At 42.4% G+C, this 19,553-nt stretch overlaps 1 protein-coding gene across 5 annotated transcripts in view; it reads left to right on the top strand.

Moving 5' to 3' along the window:
• Positions 1–19,553, top strand: part of PCED1B (PC-esterase domain containing 1B) — a 130,332-nt gene that overhangs the window by 62,206 nt on the left and 48,573 nt on the right. The window contains exon 5 of one of the 5 annotated variants that reach the window (XM_071221046.1): positions 15,854–16,119. The exons of the other annotated variants lie outside the window; for them this stretch is intronic. The gene's annotated coding sequence lies outside the window, so the exon portion shown is untranslated. The remainder of the gene's footprint in view (positions 1–15,853; positions 16,120–19,553) is intronic. 5 annotated transcript variants of the gene reach the window in all.

Raw genomic sequence — 19,553 nt, 5'->3', positions numbered from 1 at the left:
ACCAGTGATGCTACCATCCACTGTTACTATGTCCATGTCTCCCCTTTTGCACATGCCTGCTACCTCTTTCTAGGCACAGGTATACATTTATATTGTATTGAACTATTCCAATTTAACTTTTAAAAACATTTGTTGGACAGTATTTCTCTATGGATGGGCAGTTTTTATAGGGAGTGTTAATAATGGCATGAACATCCCTGCATCATACGTCTTTGCAAGCGTCTTTCATTGTCATTAAAACTTTTCTCTAAGATGGTTCCCACTATTTAACTGTTTATAAGTGCCCATGTTACTGTGTTCTTATCAACACTGGATTTTACTTTAAGAAAGCATCTTTGTTAATTTGATGAAAATGGCACCTCATTTCCCCACCCTGTCCCCCTCTGTAAACTGATGACACCGGTCCTCACTAAACCGGATGACTAAGTGTGGTCACTCTGAGCGCCCAGTAGCCCTCCACCCCTCTGCATCTCCATGCAGTTCCTGGGGCTCAAGAGGTATGTGCAGCTCCTTCTCCCTGCATTGCATGGCCCTAGATGGCTTAGTTTTCTCACACATCAGTCTTTCCATTTAATTTTTTATTTCTACACTGTTAACCACCATATGTGACTTCAAGCTGCTTCCGACAAGACACCACCTCTTCTAGTTCTCTATTTTTGATTCATTGTGTTCAACGAACATTTACTGTATGCCTACAGAGTGCAAGGGTTTTGAAAAGGTTTCGAAGGAAAGAGGAATACAAATATTGATTGGACATAGGAAGTACCTACCCCGAAAAAGAAGACAGACCTGTAAACAATTACACAAAGCAGTCTACTGGGGAGAGGGGAAGAAGTCCAGAAATAGGACAGAGGAGAAAAGTGAGCAGGCTTCCAAGTAGGAACTAGTATTTCTTAAAGCATGGTCGCTTTAAAATTTTACCCACGAAATTCTCATTTTGTAAAAACCTTCTAACCTGTTGGCATAGAAACCAGATAAACAAAATTATTTAAGTCCTGCACTAAATGAGGTTAAATAAGCTTTCTTCTACGTTAAGGGCTCCGATCCTGCTGGCTCTGACTGCAGGAGCCTCAGCTGGGTCTTCAGAAGGCGATCTTGCTTGTTTCTTTGGTCTCAGCTGTGCTCCGCACAGGGGAGATTTGGTCCTGGGAGGATCCAAATAAATTAAACGCTCCATTGTAACAGTGAGCCAGGATGGGGTTGACAACATGGCCTCTCTGTAACTGAACACTGTGAGCTTGTTCCCTTTTGTCATCTCTTTAAAAAAGATGCTTACTGGGGGTGGGGGTGGGATCCCACTGGTTGAATTGTAAACGTTGCTCAATCTCTTAGAGATTTTAGTTGCATGTAGCAAAACACACATTTTGAAAACTCCACTTAACATTTATTTCCCGAATGCCTACTGTGTTCCAGGCACTAAATACTTGACTCTGGGTTTGCAGATTCCAAACTAGAATTGTTTTCTTTCACTTTCACCCAGATATGCCGGCATCATCTGAGCCCAAACGTGATCTGTAAGAAGGTGGTGTTTTTTCTGTCGGACCTCGTGCGTGCAGCACAGAACCAACCCTACCGGGGGATAGCTGATTTATTGAAACATTTATTTCATTTCCCATGTAGTGCTTCTTGTGATTGCGAAGATAAAACAACTTCACAACCAATAATGAATGAATAATGGGCAATTTCTCTAGAACTGCTTTTCATTTTTGTCAGCTTTATGAAGGTTTTCATATTTTCACATACCTATTTCCAGAGAGTGTAAGTGTATTGGGAAAACGTTATGATAACTAATTTGGCACATAATCTTTACAACTCCAGAGAGAACATAGATCATTTACTGCCAGTTGTTTCAATAATTTTTTCTACAATGAAAGGATTCATGAGGCTAAAAACTTCCACCTCCTAATTACTTTTTCAATTGCCTATGTATAGCCTTTTGTAACTAACTCTTTGATTTTCTATCACCATTTAGAGTTGGTGGGAAAAGGTTGCCTATTGGAATTAGGCACCCACAAAACTATTTTTAAAAAGTCGTTTAGGTGGCTGACTCAGGACCATTCCTTTGTAGCTGGTTATGTACGTATATGCTGTTACTTAGCAGTGTCTCCCAAAGCTGCTGAGGCTTGGGGTGCAGTTGGTCCTTGACTCAAAGTTCAGTACGTAGTATTAATTTGAGTTTATGTAAATTAAATTACGAATTTAGTGACAATGAGGAATCATATGGTAACGGCTTACATATTGAGATTAATATTGTAGCATGAGTTCTTTCGGTTACATACCTGAGAACCGTCCTTTGCTCTCATCACTAACAGTCTCATCCATCTCCTGCCCCTCCTCATTAAGATCTTGAACAAACACTAACATGGCTTCTAACAGCTCAAGGCCAAGTTCCTGAGACAACCAGGTCCCCTTAAGTTCCTGCTTTGGAAAGCTCAAGACTTAACAGATAGGGCCTCGGTTTCCCAGTCTCTGAGGGGAGGGTAGAAGTTTCACTTCCATAAGTGATAATTAACAAACACAAATGGCCTAATCACTATGACCAACGCCCCTACCTGCCTTCTGTAATTTTCCACTTCCCTGGACTTTGCTTGCAAGCCCCCACTTGGTCACTATATCTCTGCGTGGCGTGGAGTTGAGTTCAGTCCCATATTGAAATCTTTTTCCTCTACTGTGGTAGTTCCTGAAGAAAGTCTGTTTGTACCTCCTTTAACTAATGTCCAGCTTTGCTTTTCTTCAACATGTCCAGCACCAAACTCAAACTAAACCAATTAAAATACGGATGCATAGGAAATTTAGCTCACCTCAGAAACGCCAATAGGAACAGTCTCTGAATTAATGAGAGTGGAATCTGGCCACAGTCATGATACCAGGTGATGCGTAATCCATTCTAGTAAGAGAACGTGAAATAATGCTCTGGTCATCTCGATCATTCCCGCCATAAAGTGAAAGAAACCAAGAGGGACGTCTTTTTGCAAACAAGTAACTAATCAAGACGAGCTGTAGTCAAAAATAAAGGCATTGCCCTTATCAAAAGGGTTCCCTTTTCTATTGGTGATGACTTAATTTCTGTTGGGCATTCCTGGGGCGGGGGGAGGGGGGTTGTGCTAGATGTCCTAATGGACAGACTGGGGAGATGAGGTGGGGACTGAGGTGGACGTTATGGCCGGCTCTCCAACAGCACCTCCTCAGATAATTTGACAAAGTCACGCACCTTTCCTGTGATTGGATGAATGAGCCATGAGGTGTGGATTGCTGGAGTTGCCAGTGATGTTTGCATCCTGCACGTGGACAAGGCCGCACATGGACCCAGTTGTGCTGGTAGCCACATTATGGCAACCAGGGAACCAACCTTGGCATAGAGTTAGTGACTTAATTAGCAGAGTGGAGAAATAGAAGGACACTGGATCCCAGATGATATTACTGAGAGCCTAAGTCAACCACCTGTATGTACAACCTGCCCCTGCTAAAGTTACATAAAATAACAAATTTCCTTATTGTTTATGAATTTTGAGTTGGTTCTCTGTTACTGGAAGCCAGAAATATCTTTTTTTCTTTATTTTTATTGCTTACACTATTACAGATGTCCCTCCTCCACCCCCGCCCCTGCCCCTTCCCCACTCTCCCTTCCCTCTCCCTCTGGCCATCACCACACTGTTGTCTGTGTCTATGAGTTATGCATATATGTTCTTTGGCTAACCCCTCACCTTCTTTCATCCAGTCCCGCTTCCCCCACCTGCTCTTACAGCTGTCAGTCTGTTCCATGCATCCATGCCTCTGTTTCTACTTTCTTGGTCAGAAACATCTTAGTTGAGATAGGAATCTACACGGCTTCTACAAGCTTTCCCTCTCCACTAGCAGAAGCCCAGCCCACAAGAGGGAAACAGTTCTCCAGGGAGGAAAGAGAGGCCTTCTAGCTCAAGGGCTCCCCCCACCACCAGGGGTGAAACTGTCAGTGGGATCTGAGCAGGGGAAGATGGGCCTCCTAGACTCAGCCTGATCAGCTGCCAGAGGACACAGCTGTTTTGATGAGGGGAGGTGGTTGGAGAGGGAACAAGGAGCGGTTTTACAACCAGCAATTCTGCGAAGGCATCTAAATATGTATGTGTGTCTGGGTTGAGGGGTGATGTGGTTTTGGGTGAGCTAGAGGGGGAGATGAACATTAAAGAGGAAAAATGATGAAGAGGGGAATATAAGAGAATAGGAAAGATTTCTTTTTCATAGTCTGGCTAAGTATGTTACCTTTGAATCACCTGGTTTATTTGTTTAGTTTTAAAGATTAGTTAGAACTTAGCTGACTCTATCTGGTCCTGGTGATTTTTTAAATTATAGCTCTTTTAAACCTTTTCTAGTCTCCTCTGTGGCATTTGGTCTTTTATCAATATTCTATGGCATATTTCAAGTTTTGTATTTCCTCTTGGGTCATTTTTGTCCATTTTTATTTTTGCAAGAAAATCATTTATTTCCTCTGTTTTTTTAAAAATGTTATCATTGAAACTAGTATCCTGCTATAAGGTTTTAATGTCTTATCTGTGATTATCTTCCTCATTCCTTAGTTTCTTAGTGTTTTCCTTAATCAAATTCCTGTTGACCTTACCTTATTAGATTTATTTAGTGATTGATTTTTTGAGACAGAGGAAAGGAGAGAGAGAGAAACTTTGATTTGTTGCTCCACCCATTCACACATTCATTGATCGATTCTTATAAGTGCCCTGACCAGGGATCGAACCCACCACCTTGGAGTATTAGGGTGGCGCTCTAACCAGCTGAGCTACCCATGGAGGGCCTACCTGATAAGATTTAAATAGCCTTTCTACTATTTTACTTATTTCTTTGCTGTTTTGTTCATTGCTTTCATTTTTTATTTTTTCTACTTTTGTTTGGTTTTGTTCATTTCTTTTCTTAATTTTTAAAACATGAGTATGACATTTTCTTTTCAGTCTTTAATCTTTATGACAAGGGCATATGAATCTATAAATGTTTTTCTCAGAAGTTTCCTTATGTCTTATTGGTTTGACATAAGTAAGTCCCTTGTAATTAATTTCTAAACATTTGGTTGGCCAAAAAGTCCATTTACTTTTTTTCCATAAAATAAAGGACATTTTTCATTTTCACCAATAACTATGTTGATTTGGATATTTTGAGTGTGTTGGCTATCTTCTGAGTGGTTTAACATTGATTATTCTCAATTAATGTCTCAATTTGATTGTTATCAACTTCAACTGGTCTATCCAACCATGGAGCATCATCCAGCGAGAAATCTCCAGCGCAAAACTTCTCAAACCACTTTTACATGTTCGATCATTCACAGCACCTTCTCCACACACTGCACAAATCATTTTTTGTGATTCAGTTTCTTGAAATAATAAAGCATAATATGTCAAATTGTTATGTATTTTCTTTCATCTTCAATATTAAAATGGCTGCACAGAAATTCACCAATTTCGATAAGTTTTTTTTTAAATGCTGATATGACACTGATATGACAGCTCTCACATACAATCTAACAAAATTATTTTAAATGAAGTTAAAGACAACCAAGCTATACTACAGCCATCTTAAGGAAAAAACCAAACAAACTTTTTGGCCAACCCAATATATAACTTATGGTACCCTTTGGGAAGAATTAATAATTATTTATTATTTCTTCAGCTTTGTAAACAAACACAAATTTTTCTCCCTTGAACATGGTGGTGGGGGAACAGAATGCCTGTATTTATAATGGAATTTGAGATATGCTGCCAAATATTTATCACTAATTTTTAGGATGAATATGATTAATCTTTGAGATACCAGAAGAAAAATGTAATGCCCACATAAGAGTCTGTATTCATCAATTGCTGGAATATTACTCACCTAAAAAGAAAGATTTTAGATCCTAGGAAAATGATAACAGGAGCCTCCAAATACATCTCATGTTTTTCATATGTTTTTCCTTTTGGTTGCAACCACCAGAAATGTCTAACATGGTAGTTGCTTTGTCCATCTGAGGGTTTTTTAAATTTTCTTAACAGTGTCTTTTAAAGAGAAGAAGCTTTTAATTGTGATAAAGTCCAATTTATCATTTTGTGTTTGTGATTTGTGCTTTTGTGTCATATCTAAAAGTCTTTGATTAGTCCAAGGTCACAAAGATTTTTTAAGTTCATTTTTATATACAGTTCAAAATATAGTTGAGTTTTTGTTCTTTGTTTTTTGGGGGGTTTTGCATAGGAATGTCCAACTGTTCTAGCACCATTTATAAGTTCCCTGATTTTGTTTGTTCTATTGGCTCTCTCTTAACTGTTTATTTTATCTTTATTATATCTTCCAGGAATTTTATTTCACGCTTGCATTAGCTAAGAACTGAATTTTAGGCTTTAGTAATAAAACACTTGAATAATTTAGGAAGGAAGGGGAGGGAGGGAGGAAATAAAAAGCAAAACAAACAGAAATTTAACTGAAAATCTTTGGGCCACTGGCCCTGGTGTGCCTCCAACCTTACACACAGCCGAGGCTTCAGGAAAGCTCTGAGCCTGGGGCCCTTCCTGGCGAAGGCATAGCTGAGGTGCCTGCCTTAGGGCCAGGGCCAGGGACAGCCCTGGTAGGGCTGCATAAAGCTCTCCTAGGAAAGAGGGTGTGAAAAAAAGAAGGCTGAAGGAGGGCTAGTGGCTATGAAGGAATTTTCTCCCCCTTTCAGTTATATTCAGGTTTGAGTCATTATTTTCAGTGTAAAATGCCAAGAGCCCCCACGTCTGAGTAGCTAATCTCTTGTTCTTGCTAACACTCAGATTAGTATATGTGAACAAGGCCAATGTAAATTTGGCCTCCTAGTAAAAAACCAAGGGCAGAAAGATTATCTCTGCTCTTCCCTCTCCTTCTTTCTGGAAGCCAAGATAAAGGAACAATTAGTCAACCACCCAAATAATTGTTTTAGCTTAACTGCCAAAAATTGTGTATTCCTGCATGGCACTGGCTGCAAGATGTAGAAATCTGGAGATGTGGCACATGTGAACATTGCTGGGATGGTAAAGCATTCGGTGAGCCACCTCCCCTCATTACATTCATCCTTGCAGAAGCAGGCCCCTTTGTTCCCTGTTGTTGCCTTGTTATCTTTGCATCCTGGACGAGACAGCATTTGTTAGTTACATGACTCTCCTATACACTGCCTTGCACATTGTTGTCTTAAAGTTAAAATCACACTGAGAGATGGTGTAATGCGATAGATATGTATTTCCAATGCATTGGTCATGTCCATCAACATTCTTGATAGACTCCCACATTCTGCTGTGATCAGCACATGGGAGACACAGTTCTCAGACAGTCATGTCAGTCCAGTTGCTCGAGGCAGACCTCACTTCGGGTTGAGTCAATACCATACCAAACAATTAGAAATTTGAAAACAGAAATTTATTGAAGGTTGCACACATAAGACGTTAAAACTCCTAAAGCAATTTGGTACATTGCTGAATGTTTTATGCTTTCACAGAACCTCACTCACAGCATATTATATCCAGCCACACTCACGCCTGTTCCCCCTTGTGCCGTGAGCCCCTCGGGGACTAGCTATGTCTAGTTCATGCAGACATCGTCAGTACCTCTCACTCATTCTCGCATCCAGAAGAGTGGCTGACTCAGAATGTGTGCTCAATAAATGCTTGTTGACTTTGACTGAAAATTGTTTAATGCACTGAAGACACAGAAGACAATGCCTCATGCCCGCAGCTGTCACAGAGCCTGAAGAGCTGACACTGTTGATGTTAACGACGTGATCAGCAGGCTGGCATCCAGCCTGAACCTAGCAATTTGGAATGTTAGGCCCCTAAAACCACAAAGAAATTAATAGGAATCCAGGCACAGACCCATGTAAAAGTTCCTTTTAACTGTATTTTCATAAATATGGGATGGTATCTGCCTTGATCGCGGTCCGTGATGTGGAAGAGATCCAGCATGTTTCAGTGGCCACCGGCTCAGTACAGGTGGGATGTGGCCACTTACAATGCTAATGGAATCTAAATGATAAGTAATAAAAGCTTGGGGTGCAGTTTAGGGAAGCAGCACTTACTGAACTCCCTGCTGGTCAAGCCGCATGGAGAATGAAACGTGCGGTTTCCAGTACTACATTCTAAGGGGAGACTTGGCAATGACAGCAGGTCCTGTAAGACGGGAACGGATGAGGATTAACTCGTGTTGTGTACACGGCTCTGAATAATTTGTGACTCACTGAAACCAACCAGTGAAAGGGGGCCCTGTCATGTACAATGTAGTTAGGAAAATGTTTTCTTTGCGGGGTCAGATTGAATCGTCTCTGAGAGCTGCTTTTTGCCTTTGGGAGACACGTGGGTATAATCCGGTAGCAGTTAGAAGCAGTGAGCATCAGGGGGTTGAAGAAGCAAAAGCCCTGCATGTCGTATGTCCTAGTACTTCCCTCCCTGCCATCTTTTATTTTATTTAATTTTGTATGCTGTGATTTTTTTATTGTGTATTCTATGCAGTTGTCCCAATTTTTTTTTCAGTTTTCCCCCCTCCACCCAGCCTACCCCTCTCTCCCACAGTCAATCCCCTCTCCATTGTCCGTGTCCACAGGTCATTCATACTTGTTCTTTGACTAATCCCTTCCCCTTCCTTCCACCATTACCATCTCCTACCTCCCCTCCTACAGCTATCAGTTTGTTCCAGGTTTCCATGTTTTCTTGTTAGTTTATTTTGTTCATTAGGTTCCAGTTATAAGTGAGGTCATATGGTATTTGTCTTTCACCAACTGGTTTATTTCACTTAGTGCAATAGTCTCCATGTCCACCCATGCTGTTGCAAAAGGTGGGTGTTCCTTCTTTCTTTCTGCTGTGTAGTATTCCATTATGTAAATGTACCACAGTTTTTCAATCCACCCTTCCATTGATGAACTGTTTCCAGCACTTGGCTATTATAAATAGTGCTACTATGAACATAGGGGTGCATAAGTTGTTTTGAATTGGTGTTTCAGGATTCTTAGGGTATATTCCCAGCAGTGGAATCACTGGGGTCATAAGACAGTTCCATTTTTAATTTTTTGAGGAAATTCCATACTGTTTTCCACACTGGCTACACCAGTCTGCATTCCCACCAACAGTGCACTAGCCTGGTATCTTTTAAATGCAGCCAGTAGCCGGGATTTTCTTGTGCACAGATGCTGTGGATCCTTCTGTCTCAGCTCAGCCACAAACTACCTTTTCCCACTTCAGTGCCAGAAGCTAGGCTGATTCTGCTGGTACTGGCTACTGATGTGGGGAACTCTTAGGAAATGTAGATTCACCGACATAAACAGCCACAATCAAACTTCTGCTCTGGCTACTCCCTGTGCCTTCTCATCTCCTGCAACCCCTCTCACCTCGGATCTTTGCATGACTTTCCCGCCACAGCACCCTTCTGCCCTCCTCGCCCTCTTGCATTGATTCCTGACTCGCTCAGCCTTCTGCCTCCTCTGCATTCTCTGTTGGTGGCTCATTGACAGACTCCACCCACTGGTCTCCTCAAACACCAGACCCCCTTCCTCTGAGCTCCTCATTTTTTCCAGCACTTATTTTCAGATGCTCAGCTACTTTGAATGAATGTGACAGTTTTATGAAGGGATAGGAAAAATAATTTGTATACACTTATACTTTATATAACATTATGAAACAATAATTTATATACAACTTAATCCCTTTTCTTTAAGTGGCTTTCTGTACTTTCTGTCCTACAGCATGCAGGTTAAGGGCACAACCTCAGCAGTCAAACATGTTCAAGTTCAAATGCTGGGCCTGCTACTAACGGACTATATTAACTTGGGCATTCGTTTTTTCATCTGTAAAATGGGAATTAAAACTACCTAATACAGCCCTGACTGGGTAGCTCAGTTGGTTAGAGCATTGTCCTGATACACCAAGGTTGTGGGTTTGATCCCTGGTCAGGGCACATACCTGGCCCTGTTGGGGCACGTATGGGAGTAATGGCTGGTGTTTCTCTCTCTCTCCCTCTCTTTTCCTTTCTCTCTTTCTAAAAATCAATAAATATATCCTTGGGTGAGGATTTCAAAAAAAATAGAAAGGGGAGAAGATACCCTAAATGTATCAGTATTAGGAATTTAATGTAAGACTGACACTTCATGCTGAATGATACAAAAATTCATTATTTACAAAACCACCAAGGCAATTGCCTATCATTTAAAATTTGCAGTTATTATCATTATAAAAAGGATTAATTATATAAATGTTTACCTAGATGTACAGATTATAAATGGAAGCATTGCCATGTGTTTGTGAAGTGCCCAATGACCTGCCATGTGGTCACAACCCCAATTCAGACCCTAACTGCTAATCTCCACCTTTCCTCTCTGCTTCTGATCGCCTCCATCTCTGAAAGACTCATACGGGGCCTTCTGTGCCAATGCTAGTCTCAATTAAATGCAAGAAAATTAATGCGGGGTTTAATATGGGGTAGCCTCTTCTCAAAGATGAATCAAGAGACCATCAAAACTCATCAGAACATCTGGGAACGCTAGCTGAGGGAGAGATTTTCATAAAGTTTTATCATCAGATGCACAGTTTGCACTGATTCTAGTAATTCTTAATCTTGGTGCCTACACCTTCATTTTTAAAAAAGCCTCAATTTAGTGGAGTTGGTAGACCATTCTGAGGAAATAATTGTTCCGATTATTTTTTTAAGTGAGCCCTTTGTCAGCATCTTTCTAAATACTTTACAAGTCAACTGCTTTGCTTGAAGAGGTAAGTTCCATTCTGACATGACTGATACTATGTTGATCACCACAGACCTCCTAATGCCTCTGCTCCCTAATTCTGAACTGTCACTTCCCGTTTTTCCAGTCCCAAACATACTGTTTGCATTTATTCATCAATCAGCTTGATGAGTATTGACTGACTGTCAGCTACTTGCCAGCTACTCTTCTAGAGGCCAACGGCATAACAGAGAACAGACAAAAAAATCTCTTCTCCCGTGGAGGTTAAATTCTAGTGCGATGTTATATGTATAAGAATAAAAGGTTGGTCTGACTTCTACGAAGACATATCCTAGTCGCTGATTTTTGATTAATCACTGAGGTCAGCTAGCTTGATGTTATTTGATGTTTTCTTCTGAAATATATATTTCTAATCTAGTTAAGTCATGATTCCAGGAAATTGGGTTCTGGCTATTAAAGGTATTTTTCCAGTGTATTTCTCTTGAGTGAGTACAATGAGACAGAAAAACCATATTTAGTAGAAAAAAATGTTGGCTCTCTAAATTTTTTCAAATCTAGAACTTTTTTTTTACCTTCTTGGTCTAATTTATCCCCTCTACTAAAAAAAAAAAAAAAAGTAAAATAACTCAACTTTCGGTCAGTGCTAAACAGAGGACAGAACACCATTACCAACCACTACAGCCCTCTGCGACCTCAGTCGTCACAGGAAACATCCTGTAATTTCCTCCCTTCAAAACCCAAGAGCTAAATCCCGGATCAGTGCAGAACTGGATGCTAATAATAGTTCACTCCCACTGATAATGGAAAGGCTGAAGGCCTCACAAACCTTTTCAAAGAACAGTTTGATGTAATTTTGAAGTCACAAATGGTTCTGTTTCTCTAAGCAGGCATTTTTCAGAGGACTGAACTCAGTTAGAAATCCTAAAGCTGAAGAGAACTTGAATATAGTTCAGAAAAGAGAGCTGAAGTGGCTGAAATCTTGGGACATCCTCCCAGTGAGGAGCTGCAAAAGGAATTGAATTTATTTCTCTGAACTGGTTAGGATAAGAAAGAGCATGGACTTAGAAGAAATCAAAGGTGCAAGGCAGGAGTCACAGTAAGCAACAGACCTACAGTACTGAGAGAGCTAAAATTATAATAATACTTGCCATTGAATGTTTTATATTTATTATCTTTTTCAAGCCTTTCAACAACTCAGGAGGCGGATGTTACTGCTGTTATTTCCATTGCACAGTTTAGAAAAACTGAGGCTTAAGTTATTTGCACAAGGCCACACAGCTAGTAACAGAAGAGCTGGGACTTGGACCCAAGGGGGGCTCCAGAGCTGCAGCTCTCAGTAACTGCATCACACCTTAAGAGCAGAAACATCCAGCTGTCGTAGGAATGCAGAAAAATGAGGACATATAAAGAAACAAGATCTCAATACTCATCACTCCAGACATTGCGATGTCCTTATTTCCCTTGAATAAAGGACGTCCAATTCATAACTAAATTGTTTTAATTTTAAAATTTGACACCTAAAATGTGTTCTGCGGAACACTAGCTATAGGTGATGCACTCAAAAAAGGATTCCATGGTCAAAGTAAAGATTCACAAGCACGTCAGCGTCATATTAAAGGCTCTGAGAAGTTAAACAATACAGAAATCGATTTAACTTGTCTTAACCATCATTTCCCAAAAATATTGGCTACCAAACCATTTAATTTTTCAACAGCTATAAACCATCGATTAAACTAATGTTTTACTGAACACACTAGTGCGGTTTGTTTAAAACTCACCCCCAGGTGGTTTTCACTGTGTGAAATTACATCGCACTTTCATTACTTTCGTATTCGCTCTCAGCCATCTGAGAATGCGCACCACAGGAGGACAAGAACTCATTGTCTGCGGTCCTTCCTCCTGGGTGAATATCCTAGAGATTCTGGTGACCGTGGGGTCTCTGATCACGACTCCCAGGAAGACCAGGGCGCCAGTGCCCACTCCGTGCTGCGAGGCAGTTGGGGCTATTGTGTGACTAGAACAGACACGTTTCCTGGTGAGGCGGAGCTGATATTTTAACGAGGGAAGTGGACCATCAGATAATTAAACATGCAGTGAGAAAGAATATTTTTCATTGTAAAACTTTAAATTAGTTAATGAAGTCCATTTCAACCTCATGAGTGTTTCAGTTGGCATGAGTTGTCCCTCACACGATTACCCCTTGGACATTTGCAAGAGGCAAGGTCAGGGCAGTGGTGTGCTGGAAAGCAACCAGCCGGGGGGAAAGGGAGTGATTTATAGCATTTGCAGGTTTCCATGGTGTAAATGCCGCCACCATGTCGGATTTCAAGCTACTAAGGTGATGCCAAGCACCTTCCCAGAGATGTAACCGTCTGCTCTCATGAGCCAATGCCAGAGACTCCAGAGCATGCCGCTAATTCTAGGTCTTCGAGGAGTGTTCAGCCAGCACTCTTCCCATCACAGACTTTCAGATTTCACAAGCTCAAAAAGCAATATTTGAAAATTAAAGACTAACTTTCTAAAATCTTTGTCTTTTTTCTTTCCTTCCTTCCTTCCTTCCTTCCTTCCTTCCTTCCTTCCTTCCTTCCTTCCTTCCTTCCTTCTCCCCCATCCTTTGCCAAGGAAAGACACTAAAAAACAAATTGCAATCTACAGTCACTATTTCATAAAAGAAGGAATAATTTAATAACAAAAAAGTGAGAATGATGTAACTTTGGAATAAAGAACACCTCTTTAAATTTCATCAATGTCGATCTATGAAAATTTTATTACCTTACTTATTGTTCTAGCTTTGTTATGAACTAGGGAAATTCATTAGGATGTTTTTGAGTGCAAGTGACAGAAACCTTGGCAGTGGCTTAATAGCTCAGGGTCATTTTCTTGTATGTCAAGAGGTCTACAGGTTGGTGGTTGCTGGCAGATGCCTACTCTTCCCTTCCTTTCCCTTTCACCATCTTTGATTGCAGACTTTTCTCCTCGCGCTTGTAGCCTTAGAGTCATAAGGTGGCTGCTGTACTTCAGGAAGATACCAGGAAATGGGCAAAAGGCATTGCTGTGGGTTGGATTATCCCCCAACAAGATGTGGTGAAATGCTAACCTCAGGTACCTGTGAATGTGATTATGTTGCAAAATGAGGTCTTTGCAGATGGAATTAGTTCAGATGAGGTCACACCGAATTAGGGTGGGCCCTAATCCAATCACTGGTGTCCCAATAAGAAGAGAAGACAAAGACGGACCCAGAGAACACCACATGAAGACACAGAGAACACACAGAGGGAAGAAGGCCATGTGAAGACAGAGACTGTCACTGGAGTAAAGAAGCTGCAAGGCAGGGAACGTCGGGGATTGCTGGCAAGCATCAGTGACCAGGAAAAGGCAAGGAAGGACTTCCTTAGAGCCTTTGGAGGGAATATGGATTGCAACACTTGGATTTCCAGCTCGTAACCTCCAGAGCTGTGAAGGAATACGTGTATGTTGTTTTAAGCCACCCAGTTTGTGGCACTTGGTTATGGCAGTCCTAGGAAACTAACCCAGCCCTCTTGATCACAAAGCCTTGTCTTTCAAGGTCTACAGATTTCCCTTTACGTCCCACTGGCCAGAACTGGGGCACATGCCCGAACTCAGAATAATCCATGGCCAAGGGGAAAGGGGTTTCCATGGCGGGTTTAGACCTGTCCTGACACCCTTGGGCCCGGCATAAGGACAGCTCTCCCTGTGACCAAGGGATCTGTCCTCGCCACTGGAACACACTGGAAGAAGGGAAAAGGCCTTGGGGAGGCAGTGAATGAACACGACTGTTATGAAGATGGACTAGTTTGCTGTTCTGCAGGTGGTACTTTAGAAATGCTGCCCTATTTAACAGTGTTTGCGATTTATCCCAAAGCAGATCTTCACGTCCTCCAGAAGCACTGATAAATTTAGGGGAAGGATCCAAGCAGATGGTTCCAGGGTAAGAAGTTACAAAAGGAAAGGTATCTGAGAGGTGCTGTTCCCAGGAAGAGACTGTGGGGTCTCATTTAAAACCAACAGAGGGATGGTACGTTTAAAGAAAATTAAGTGTGAGGAAACTGGAAATGTCAGGAAGGAGAAAAGAAAGGAAAGTGAAATGATCTGGTACTGATGAAAATCCCCCATCCCTGCTCCAAGGGAATTATTAACCCAGTTTTAGAAAAGAGAAAAAGAAAAACAAGGATGTTTTAACTGTAGACAATGACATATACAAAGATATGCCTTTTTAATCTTTACTCAGTGACAGGCTTAAACAGTTAAACCTAGCATTAAACAGTAAATGTATCAATGTTGTCAAATATATTTTTCACAGCTAAGAGGGGACTAAACATGCTCTTGAATTCAGCTTCGAGAACCAGAAGTGATAGGGGAGTAGCTGTCTGGGCCTTCCCTCTCCCTGGCAACTCCTGACTCTCTGCGATCTGGAATTCCTCTTTAAACATTAAATCGGCTTCATTGAGGCCATATCACATGGAGGCCAAGTCTTGTGAAGTCTGTGTGTGTGTTTATGGATTAAAGTTACACTTCCGCTGGACTTTTCCTGTATGTGTCAGGCAGGTCCCATCTGCCTTCTCTTCTACCTGGACCTATCCGATATCCTACCTGCCCCAAGTACAGGGTTTTAATGGGCCAACTGATCTACCCATATGTACTTGACCCATAGCTGCTTTATTCCCGCAGTTTGCCCTGCCTGGGAGCACCTCCCCACTCCTGGGGTCCCTTCTGTCCCCCCCACATACATTCATCATAGCACCATAACATTTTGTGGCACTGATTAAATTGCACATCCATCTCCCCTTACTAAGGACTTTGGAGGCAGTAGCCACGCCTTAGCTGTCTTTGTGCTCCCAGCATCTAACACAGATGGGAGGCTATTAAATATTGGATGAATAAATTAGTAAAGGCTACTCCCAAGGGAAACAGATAGCGTTATAAATCCCTCACTTGGAACTCATAAGGGTCAGTGACACTAAAGTCTTCCAGGGACAAGGTTCCAGGGAGGGTATCGGCCATAGATTCTTTCTTGTCTGGAAAAGAATGAGATATACTGGGAGCCATAAAGCAAAAATCATTTGTACTAATTGCTTTATTTCTATAAAATTCTATGCTTAGGGGTTGTAATCTCCATTACTAATGTGAAAATTCTGTTCTTCTTAGAAATTGAAAGGACCTTGAGCCATTTCTTGGGCAGTTTCAAGATCAAACTGCTTGTCAGAGTTAAGGGCTTTCTTGTCTGCATGTGTGCCAGAAGAGTTCGCGTCAGGGGTGCGAGAGACAAAGCCCTGCGGATATGGACATAACGCAGAAACTCTCATCATCCAAACGGAAATGTGGAACGTACACTGTTGCCATCCAGTTCCACTGTGGTGCCAGAGTGGGCAGAGGAAGGAGGCAGTTTGGCTGAAAGTACAGACTTGTTGCTGGTAAAAAGGACTTTTTTCCAACCCTGGTTATACAACTGCTGGGTTTAGGTGCCAGACTCATGTTGCGTCTTTCTGCAAAATGCCTCGGCGTTGCCCTTTGCCCTGTTTTGACTGCTGCCATTTAGTAGGTCACTGCGAATTTCTATGTTTACAAACAAAACCAGAAACGTAAAGGCGGAACCTTCACCTATTATGGCACCTCCTACTGCTCCTCGTGACTCACCTCACTTTGCTGTTCTTTTGCATTTTTCCACCTTCTATTTGATCATCTTTGTCTTTGTTTCCCCCCACTGTATTGCTCATGTCATTGGTTTCCTACCCAGTCTGGAGTGGCCTTAAAAGGTTACCCAAGCAGAAGAGCATGCGTTGTGTTTTCACACCTTCAGAGATGGGCCGCCGCTCCTCTGTGGGGTGTCTTTATGTGGAACTGGAAAAAGGCACCCCTCCTGGACAGACGCAGCCCCACACCAGGGTGCACCACTTGGTGAGCAGAGAGCAGACCGATTCCAGGACTAAGCCTGTTGTTTACTCTTGGGCCATGAACAGCCTGCCCAACCAAAATGTACAGTTGAAAGGGTGCAGAATGTTCCACCCCAAAATGTGCCACTTTGGCATAGTGATTATTTTGAATGAAAGTTATTTAAGAAACAGCCAGTGCAAGGATGCTCTGACCCTCCTTTGTCCTTCTGAAAGCAGGAAAGAAATCTCCCACATGAAAGGTATCCACCCTGTACCAAGAAGGTGGAAGCCATCCTTATCGCCAGAGACAGGGAACTTAGGGCCGAGGAGGCTGCATAAACAAGCCTTGTTACTTCCCATTAATTTCTACCTGTGGCCCAAACTCCCTTTTCTTGTAAATTCTTCACAAATGTATTGTTTCTTTGTCTAAAAGTCATAAAAGCTGCCGGCTTGGGGCACTTCGAGTCTCATATGTCTATGGATTCTCTTATGTAGGAAACCACTTTTTTTAGTTAATCTGTCTTATGTGGGTTTAGTTAGTAGACCAGTCAAAGAACCTAGAGGAGAATCAGGGAAAAGGTCCCTCCCCTACACAGTCCTGCTCAGAGAAGGACAGTCCCTAATCTCGTGCTTAAATCAGTTGTCACAGCGACCATTGTTTTCATGATGGGCACGTTCTTCCTGAAAATCCACTGCATAAATGGGTGCCCTGGGCTACATTTATTTCTTCAATTCTAATAGTTTACTGGTCCTTAAACACCACTCAAGACTACAGAGTGGCTTTCTGCTGCCGGTAACATCAAATCCAAACACCATGGACTTACTTGCTAGGCCATCTCTTCTTTTTAGAGCTACACTACCACCGCATATTTTGCCTTCATCTCAGCAAACAGTTAGAGCCTGAACTGTGAGCCAAACACTTGAATCCTATCAAGAGTTTTTATTTCTCTCCAATTTGGCATTTTCACTTTCCACGAGCCCCATGACAAGATGGCCTTCCTTAAAATTTCCAAACAGAAGGCTCCCAAGGTGTTTGGCTAGCCGTCAGCCTAACTTTCTGCTGCTCCAGGCCTGAGGTCCACAAAGAGACCTCTTACGTCAGCCCCTCCAGCTCTGCCTGCGCTCCTGTCGAGCCCTCTGACCCTCCTCCCCACTGACCCTCCTCCCCACCAACCCTCAAACCCGCTTCAGCAGTGTGCTCAGAAGCCTGTTTGATGTGCACACTTCAGCTCAGTATCATTTGAGGAAATCTGTAGGTATAAACTCCACACAGAAAAACAAGGATGAGGCTCTCTGTACACAGTGTTTTGTTATTTAGAAATGACTTCCACGTGCATTAGTTCATGTAATTATGAGTTGTAATTATAATCCCCAAAGCAAAAATGCATGAGCTCAGACTAGTAAAATTCAATTATCTTTCAAGCTGTCTATCCTAGCCTGTCCTTATCTTTTTCTTTTTAAAGATTTTACTTATTCATTTTTAGAGAGGGGGGGAAGGAGGGAGGAGTGGGAGAGAAACATCGATGTGTGAGAGATATATCCTCTCGCACGCCCCCAACTGGGGACCTGGCCTGCAACCCAGGCATGAACCCTGGCTGGGAATCGAACCAGTGACCTTTCAGCTCACAGGCCGGCACTCAATCCACTGAGCCACACCAGCCAGGGCCCAGCCTGTCCTTTTCTAAAGTGTGGGTTGGTTCAGACAAAGGTACAAGCCAAACCCGACCCAGTGTCTGAGTCTCAGTCTACATGGGTGCAGACCTCACGCCAGCTCCATCTGTTCTGACCTGCTTCCTCTGTGCCCCGGTCTCCAGGACTGTGGCTTCTACATCTTCGTCTGGCTTCCTCTTCCAGGCCTCTCTTCCTGCTAACTCCCTTCAAGCTTAGGGTGAACTGAGTTCTCCCAACTCCCTTTGTCCTAGAAACACAGGTCCTGATGTCTATACCAGTTTCCAAGGGAAACCTTTTTTACATGCAGCCACGCAATCCTGAGTCTGGGGTACAGGATCTGTTCACACAGACCTATATTCTCTTTAAGCAACAGTAATACTAACTAATGCTTTTAACCATCTATGTGACAGGCACAGCATTCTGCTTTATGCCTATTATCCTATTTCATCGTCACAACAAACACGTAAGGTAGCTACTTATAGTACGCCCCTTTACAAATGAGGAAGCCGAGACTTAATTTAAGAAACATTTACCAAAAGCATCCAGCTGACTTCAAAGCCTTGAGCTGTTTGCAGATTCCCTTCACCCCTGTATCTTCTGACAGCCTCACAATGCCATAAATGTAATTAAATCCATCCACAGAGACACAATTTTTGCCTAAAATCCTCAGGTGTCTTCCTAATTCTGTACCTCAGTATCACCTCCAGCAAACCTGCTAGATCGCAGGGGATCACCACTCCCAAATCCTCACCTTGATCTTCCCCAAGCAAACACTAGCATATTCACAGCCCACTGCATTCAGCTCACCATCTTAGGTAAACTGAAAGAAGCCCTATTTCTACAATGGGGCAGAGGTGGGGGGCAGTTTTCCCCACAAGCCTACAGCCCTTCACACAGACTTGAAAGTATTTGTCATGCAGTCTTTGCCCTGAAGCAGAGGTTCTCAGCCTTGGTTGCATGTTAGATTCACCTGGGAGCTTTCAGAAGCTGTGGATACCTGAGCTCCCTACCCCAGAGGAACTGAAGCAGAATCTCTGGGGATGGAGCCTGGGTGGGTTCAGCTGATGGGTTCAGCTGGGTGGGTTTGTTTTTGTACCAGCTGATTCTAATGAGACCTCACCCCACGCCCCGCCTGCCTTTCTCTTTGCCAATCCACATCCATTACCATTTTCTGGCGCAGACTCAGAATCATCCTGATACTGTCTGGAGCATCTCGCGCAGCGCTTGCCAAAGAGATCATTGCTTTGTCTCCATACATCCTCACTAGCTCCTGCTCAACAGAACACCAATTTACTTTGTCTCCT

The sequence above is a fragment of the Desmodus rotundus genome, chromosome 3 (genome assembly GCF_022682495.2).
Source record: "Desmodus rotundus isolate HL8 chromosome 3, HLdesRot8A.1, whole genome shotgun sequence".
NCBI classification, from domain to species: domain Eukaryota; kingdom Metazoa; phylum Chordata; class Mammalia; order Chiroptera; family Phyllostomidae; genus Desmodus; species Desmodus rotundus.
The sequence above is the reverse complement of the archived record's forward strand: the minus strand, read 5'-3'. Positions and strand labels throughout refer to the sequence as shown.